Genomic DNA, 8,619 nt, shown 5'->3' on the forward strand with positions numbered 1-8,619 from the left:
AGAAAGAATGAGTTTCTAAAGGTCACATGCTAATGAGTTGAAGAGTACAGACTAGCACATAGGTTGTGTGGTTCAGTTTCTAGAATGTGTTGAAAGTTTTTGTTTTGTATGAAAAGTCTCTTAGTTCCTGCACAGGAGGTTGGGGGGCCTTGAGGAATATATAAGTGTGCTTCGAGAATGACGTCCATAGGCTCCCAGAACCATTGTCCTTCACATCATAGAAACCTGCTTTGTGGGCGAGGACTTGGCAGAAGGTTCATGCCTGGCAGCTGCTTCAGTAATTGTTCACCATAAGACTAGCTTTTAAAGATAACTCCTTCGATGGAAATGATAAAGATAATCGCTTCCTGCAATTTGGTGTCCCCAAAGTGCCTGCTGAATGAGTGGGGAGATTTGGGGCTTTGCCTAGTGTATGTCTAATGTGCACTTTCCTGGAATTTCTCAGGTGGAAAATTAAGTTGTATTTCAAAATACTTCAATGTCTCTGTGGTGTGTGTTTTGGGATGGGGAGGAGTGTCAGGAAGGCTATCATAGGATGTGGGGAAGGTTCTTTCTCACCAGAACCACCATAAAGAATATTATTTGAGCCCCTTCGTCTCCCATCCTTCCCCTTCCTTCAGTGTTCCCAATTTTTAAAAACATTTTATTTTATTTTTTTATAATAGTTTATTGTCAAATTGGTTTCCACACTCAACTCTATTTCTAAGCTAAGAGTATATGTAAGCTTAGAAACTACTTCTGATGGGCAGATGCAAAAGTTCAGGTTAAGCAGATGGCTCTGTGATGCCACTCGGCCCAAGATTCTGTGAGTCTCTGTTCCCATGGTGACGTGGGTCTGATATTCCAAACTCTAGGAGGCTCACTTTGCTGAGACATTTACAGGAAGCCTCACGTTCCCGAGTCTTGCTTCACCTTCAAACCTTGTGGGTCAAGGTCTGACAATGGGTGGAAAAAACCCCTGAGCGAAGAAGAGCATCTTAGATATAATGGACACCGTGCACATGAGGAGGGCCCGTGTGTACAACCTGGAAGAGGAGAAGAGGACCACACTCTACATTCAGAGACTCCAGAAGGCCATAAATACCCGGATCCAGGAGATTGAGAAAGAAAAAGCTGCCCTGAGGAAGTTTTTGGAAAAGGTTCACAAGACAATTGGCTATTATTCTGATCGCCTGTTAGGAGACCAGCGCCGCTACAGGTGAAGAGCTCCTGGTGAAGTCTCAGTGCAAGACATGTCTGTGTCCCCTGCTCTCTCTGTGTGACCCAAGAACCACAGGGAACCACTGAGACAAGGTGGGAAAAAAAGACTATACAATGGAAGATCCAAGTGGATCGTCTATAAGGGAGTCCCCAGATATCTCCTCCAAGAGAGAGAAGAAGCCTCGTGGTTTCTAGATGCTCCCATAACTCCCATAACTTTATAACTTGAAGTGGTAACTGCACTGCATGTGCTGTTTCCATTCAGACTTTTCTTGAGACTATTTGCTTAACTATCGTAGAGACCTTTATTATATTGAACGTGGAATGCCTCCTATATTTGCCTTCTGTTCTTTTTGTTATTAAAATAATTTTTTAAAATGTTTTTTTTAATATCTTTATTTTATTTAGAGAGAGCAGAGAGTGAGTGGGGGAGAGGCAGAGAGAGAGGGAGACACAGAATCTGAATCAGGCTCCAGGCACCGAGCTGTCAGCACAGAGCCCGATACAGGGCTCGAACTCCCGAAATGTGAGATCATGACCTGAGCCAAAGCTGGACACCCAATGGACTGAGCCACCCAGGTGCCCCGGGAATTGACTATACAACTACATTCCATGCGGTTCTACCCTCTCATTGAACACGCGGGGAAACAGGTCTAGGGAGCTTATGAAACCCACTGAGAGCTAGGCAGCTGACTTGTCACTGAGAAACCTTTCTGTCACAAGAAGAGGTTGAACTGGGCCAAGGGAAGGATGGGGGCTCTTATCCTTAACATGAACATCATTTTATTTATGTGGCTCTTTGTAATTTACCTAGCTTATTGGACTACTGACCTAGCTTATAATACTACACCCACGTGCTTATGAAGATGGTTTTTTTCCATGTTGTCTTTGGGAGATTTTTTGCATCCTCAAACTTGTGCTATAGCAGTGGATTCTCGAAGTACCCTTAATTTAATAGAAGAAAAAAAACCACACAGAGGTACCTGGGTGACTCAGTCGTTTAAGCATCCAACTTTGGCTCAGGTCATAATCTCACGGTTGCAAATTTGAGCCCCACACCGAGCTCTCCGCTGCCAGCATGGAGCCCACTTCTGATCCTCCTCTGTCCCTGTCTCTTTCTGCTTCTCCCCTGCTCATGTGCTCTCTCTTGCTCTCTCAAAAAGAAACATTTAAAAAATATATTAAGAAATACACAAAAACACACAGAATTAACCAAACGTGTGCATATGGACGAATATGAGTCTCTGGAAGAAGAGGCACCATAGCCCCTGAGTTCATGCAGTCCGCACCCCAGCAGACCCAAAGTGCAGAGAGAATGATCTTCGGTTTGAGAATTCCTGAATGCCAGCCACACTCTCAAACCAAAGGGCTTAGAAACATTTACATTTTCAAGAGTCCTGGTATGCAGCCTTTAGAGTCAACTCTTTAATGAGGCTCATATGGGGACAGAAAGGTGAGGCCGGCCAGCCAGCCACTTTTCACGTGGTATTTGCAGTTTAGTCCTTCAAAGAATGAATTGTGAAATCGAGTTACTTTCCCTCCCAGAAGTTTCCCTTCTGAATTTTCTTGGTTGTAAGGTTATCTAAAATGTAGGAGCATAGGGACACTTATGAAAGAGAAGTGATATCCTGTGAGGAAGGAAATTGGACAATAAATCCAACACACACACACACACACACACACACACACACACACACACAATGTAAATTACAATCGGAGCTTGGGGGAGGGTGGGAGGCCACGCATTCTTTCCACCGCGGTGGAGGGGGGGCAACGCAGGGGTCTCTCAGAGGCGGGACTGGAAACACACCAGGCGCTCAGCCGCAGGCTGGAGCTAGGGTCTTGCCTTCATTGCTTCTAACGTCTTTGGAACTGGGCTGGGCGTCAGGTTCCTTTCCTGGAATAGGCCAGAGGAGACAAGTCCATTTCGGTTTCGAAGGCTCTCGTCAGCTCGGTGGCCAGCAGCTCGTTTAGGGACACGCCGTCATGGACGTACACCCAGCTCTCCCCCGTCCAGTCATAGCACTTCGGCCCGCTGAATGGTGAAGACAACCAGATCTGTTTGTATGGAGTCTGTTTGTTGATCACGTAGGTTCCTAGATCTCCACCCAGTTTAACTGTTAAAACGCCACTCCCAAACGAGACAGCATAGACTTCCAGTGTGTAAGGTTTGTCCTCGAGGTCTTCAAAAAACTCTGCTAAGGAGTCCAGTGTCTCCTCGGCCAGTCGTTCATAAGTGGTCTCATCCAGAGAGCCAGGGCCGCCCAGAGGTCCTGCTGTCCTCAAGTTCATCACACAGATGCTCTACTTTTTTGACATTCAAAATCTGATTGAGGCGGTGGACGCTCAAACACGCGCGACTCGGTTTGTGGGGTGCCGCCGTTGGGGCTCGAAGACCCTGGCAGCCTTAGAGCAGGGTGTCCCTCGTCGGCCCTGGGGCCCCCGCGCCAGGTCGGGCTCTTTTTAAAATTTAAATGCTTATTTATTTTTGAGGGAGAGAGAGAGAGGGCATGAGTTGGGGAGGAGCAGAGAGAGATGGAAACAGAATCTGAAGCAGGTTACAGGCTCTGAGCTGTCAGCACAGAGCCCAACTGCAGCCTCAGGAACCGTGAGATCATGACCCGATCCGAAGTTGGATGCTTAACCCACTGAGCCCCCCAAGTGCCCCTTTAGTGTTCCCTTTTTGATCTATTTCTTCCTTTTACCATAGGAAACTTTCTGGTATCAATCATTTTTACCTACTCTTTACTCATGCCACCTGGATCTGATTCGTCTGAAGATGAGTAGTCTTGGATTTCCATCCCTCTGGTCCTCTGTTTTAGTTTCCTCAACTGTCAAGGGACAGGATGCTACTCCGCAGCTCATACTACTGTGGGGATGAAATGAATGATTACACAGAAGTGTTTAATATAGTGCCTACCATTAGAGTAGACCCTCATTTGGGGTATTTTTTTCATTAGTACTTTCAAGAGGGCTTATATTTAAATTTTCGCTCTCTGGGTATGTACTATAAGACATTGTAAAGGCATTTCATTGTTTGAAACGAGGCTGCAGAGTATTAGTGGAGATAAGAGCCTTCTAAATTTATTATCTGAGAGGCCTCTCCTTTGCCAGAACATACTGTCAGCTTGTTCGGGGACAGCCATGAAGCCAATAGAGAAGAATCATCACCTAAGCAGGTAGGTGTGAAACACAAAGTTACCGCGCCTGTGAAGACTGTCTTTTCCTTCACAACCATTTTTGATTCCAGGTTTCATTTTCCCAGCTGTTGATGAATGCATGCTCTGTGGTAAAGTGTGGTTGCTATCGGAACTGTGTGCTGCAGAGAGAGTAAGAAGCCCTAGCCTACAAGCTGTTGCACATGCTATATCCTTGTGCTGGCAGAGCACTCGGACCCTCTATCTCGTCCTCAAGGCCATTCTGCTGACACTGTGTGAAGTGTAATGATCTCTAGCACCACACAACTCCTGGGCACAAAGCTCATTTATCTTTCTGCCCCCAGCACCCAGCATAGAGAATGGCCCCATAGTCCTCAATTAATGCTTGTTGAACTGGGTCAAAACAACCAACCTGTTATTTGGATAGTTTGGTGGGACAATCTCTGTATTTGTAAAAGTAATGCAAAGCTGTCACTGCAAGAGCCAATTATACCTTTTATTTATAAATATGGGAGTCTCCTGCGTAGTGTGTCTGAAGAGGTACTGTTTAAGTCCCGGCGGTGGTAATGGCAGGTCGTGCAGCAGCAAGCCAAGCACAGTTGGGAGGACTGAGAGAGTAACAAACCTATAATCAGAGGAATTGGATAAGAGTCATTGAAAAAGTTTGGTGTCAGAAACAGCTTGAGAATAATTATACCTCTTTATAAGAAAATTAGGAGCAACAGGGGGTTGACAAGGACTTGTCTTCCCCAATGTCTGAATCCCACCTGGCTCAGGTATATTTATTTGAAAATGTGTCAGCCCATTAACAGACCATTATTTACCTTAACCGATGGTGGCACCCCATCATCCCATCACTGGGATGGGGAAAAACATGGTATTACTGTCTACACAGCATAATTATTGTCTTGTCTTTGCCCTGTAATAAATCATCACCCAACCCAAACCGTTGTATGTATGTCTGTGTTTCTTGAATGGAGAGAGTTTGATATAATTGTCTTCAAGTTATAGGACGGGCCTCAAGGGAATAGTATTGTGTAATGGTTAGGATCATTAGGTATGGAATCAGACAGGCCTTCATGAAAATTTCAGCTCTTCCTCCCTGGTGTTGGGCTAGTTACCTAACCTCTTTAAACCATATATCCTTATAAAGTTGCAGTGAGAATAAATAAATAAACTTTAAAAATTTATTTTAGTTTATTTTAAGAGAGAGAGAGTGCAAGCAGGAAAGGGGCAAGAAAGAAAGAGAATCCCAGTAGGCTCCACACTGTCAGCACAGAGCCTGTTGTGGGGCTGGAACTCACAAACTGTGAGATCATGACCTGAGCCAAAACCAAGAGTCGGATGCTTCACCAACTGAGCCACACAGGTGCTCCACAAAAATAATTTATATAAAGGGTTTAACACTGCGTCTAGCATCAGTGCTCTATAAATAGTACCTATTATTATTAGTAGTAACATCAGTAGTAACACTACAAGTAATAGTAATAGTCGTAGGAAAAGTGGTAGGGTTCATCCTTAATGAGGTGGGCATTATGTCAGTTACTTGGGGAGGAGGCAAGACCCTCAGATAGGGAACCAGAATTTAGGAGGCATGGGTGTGAAGCTGGGAAAAGTAACTCCTTCCTCTCTTGGGGACCTGGACTTAGACGTGTCCAAATGAAGTTTCAAGTGGGAGGGAAAAGCAAGTTGTTTAGCTATATATGGATCTAGATTGAGGGGTTGCCCTACATGGATTCTATATGAAGATATATATATCTGCACGCACACATGCATATATAGGTGTGTGATGAGACCACACACTTCACGTGTCCGTGCTAACAAACAGCTGAAGGAGGAGCTGAGGCTGCTGGTGCTGGTATGAGTAACTCATGATGCGAATGGGACAAAGTGATTTTGTTTTCTGCTTTAGCCTGTTCACTTTAAGGACCAAACTGCAACAAAGAACTCAAGGAAAATTTGTACCTGCCATACTTATGCTTTCATGTAAAAGCATGGGGTTTTTTTTGGGGGGGGGTTCTTTTTATTTTCAGGGAACTTTTTCAAAATCTTTTTCCATCATTTCTGTCTGGTTTTAAAACAAATTATAGTTTCGTATGAATTTTTTAAATGTACATTTTGAACAAATGACCAACAAATATTTTTGAAGTAACTTAGTAAAAGGCATAGAATTATCAAGAAATGAAATATGGCTGATAGATTCAATTAACAAATTATAGGTAATTTCTCTTTTGTCCTTTCAGTCTTTATATTTTTCAGTCTAGTTTAATTTTTCACCTCATTTCAGATTTCTCATGAGTCATGAAGGAAATTGGGGTTTTCCTGATTTAAACTTGAACTTTATTGGGATTATATGCTGCTCAAAACGCACTACTTGAGCTCTTCTTTTCCTTTCCGGTAGGTCATTAGCAATACGTCCAAAAAAGAAGGTGAAGCCAGAGACATAAAGTCCCCATAGAGAGATTCTCCCTGGTTGACGATCTTGAAGTTCTTGTTTTAATTTTATCAGGAATGTTTATAGGCGTTCCAGTTGGCACTTAATCATATCCTATGGTAAACACTTAGCATGTTTAATATAATCTTATTTTTTCTGTTAGATTGTAAACTCCCTGGAGGTATGATTTGGTTGTACTTTATAAAAATCATCAGCATTTGGCACAATGATCTGTAAGTGAATATTCAGTAAATATGTTTACTTTTCCTCTTAAAGTATTATATTTATGCAGACAATAGCATTGTACTTGTTTACTCTATGAGTTCTTTTGGAGCCGAAAACATTTCTGTATGCTATCAAAGTCATTACTAAATTTATTTTTAGCAAGACTAAAGCATGCCTTGGAGGTTAATTAAATCCCAGGATTCTCAATTTTTCAAAAGCATACAGCTGGGGGCTACCTCTACTATGCACCACTCAAAAATAGCTTTTTGACACACAACTTAGCTAAGGTGTCTTGCTACACAGGGCATGGCATTTTAATTCATATCCAGAGGATCTAACTTTCTGGGAGTTTGTTTATAAAATCTTGATGTGGGAAATTAGATGGGCCTATAAATGAGGAGATCGAAGCAAATGCATCTTAAACATCCAGGAAGTGGCACTTATACAGCCAGTTCTCAGTTAAGTATCACAGTTCCTGAGAGCAGAGGAATAGAAAAACCAACTGTGATCCCAAACTTATTTTTTGATGAGTAGGAAAGGTGCTGTAGCACCATTTTCTTCTCCATGAGGAGAAATGAGCATTAACATGTGCTTTCATTTCTTAAACCTGATGATGAGATATTGGTACATATTAACACTCAAAAAGATAATCTTTCTGTTGGATAAATAAGAACTTCTGCCATATACATAGAGCTCAGGGCACATTTTTCCTGCAAAGTAGAGAGCAGTGGTTCTGACTTGGCATGGAAGAGCATCTTCCGGCCCGTAAGCAGGTGCAGGTGTAGAGTTGGGGCAAAAAGAGATGACATCACAACACGTACCTGGGCTGGGTCCAACTCAAAGGAACATTACAAACAAAAAAACAGTAGCACTCTGTACGTGTTAGAAGGTACCTGCACTAATATTACTTGAAGAAGATGTGACTCATTGATTTCTAAATACACATCAGGTGTTGTGGTTATTTGCTTTATATGCATTATTTCATTTAGACCTTTCAGCCATGTTTATATTTAGCAAGATGAAGTGAGTAAGGTCCTACATTTGTCTGACCCCAAGGCCATTCCTCTCAATCTTATGCTGTTGGCCCATGCTCAAAAGCAGGGGTAATTTTAGCAGCCTCAGACCAGGTGTTGAGGATGGTGTTGTGATATGGACTGGGCTCAGGAAGTTTAACCAGAAAAACATGGTGGTAGCTTTGTCATAAATGGGGAACTTTACCCACCAAACTATTCCGAAACATATTGGGAATTGGAGTCTGCAACTGAGTGCCCATTTCTATTCATTGACCCAGTGTTTGTAAATAATGGGGTGGGAACCACTTCATCAGTGTTTTAGTGCCACTGCTTTACATTTTTGCTTCCAGACAAAGCTATTTCAGCTCTTTGTAAATGTACGTCACCCTTTGTAGTTGCAGATGCTTAAAAGGAATAGAGGTGGATTTTTGTGACATTATGATATCTGGGTCCTACCTTGTTAATCACACCTCCTTATGGGGTTTCCGTGGAAATCTTACAAATAAGGAATCTAGTAGCAAATGAAGAAAAGTTCCAGTTTACTAGTAGTGGGGCGTGAACCTCATAACCCATGATTGGAGCTCTGGCA

At 42.8% G+C, this 8,619-nt stretch overlaps 1 pseudogene; it reads right to left on the reverse strand.

Annotated features, from left to right (window-relative positions):
- Positions 1–2,610: 2,610 nt before the first annotated feature.
- LOC115278814 lies at positions 2,611–6,231 on the reverse strand (annotated as a pseudogene).
- Between the last annotated feature and the right edge of the window lie 2,388 nt (positions 6,232–8,619).

The sequence above is a fragment of the Suricata suricatta genome, chromosome 15, assembly GCF_006229205.1.
Source record: "Suricata suricatta isolate VVHF042 chromosome 15, meerkat_22Aug2017_6uvM2_HiC, whole genome shotgun sequence".
Lineage (NCBI taxonomy): Eukaryota > Metazoa > Chordata > Mammalia > Carnivora > Herpestidae > Suricata > Suricata suricatta.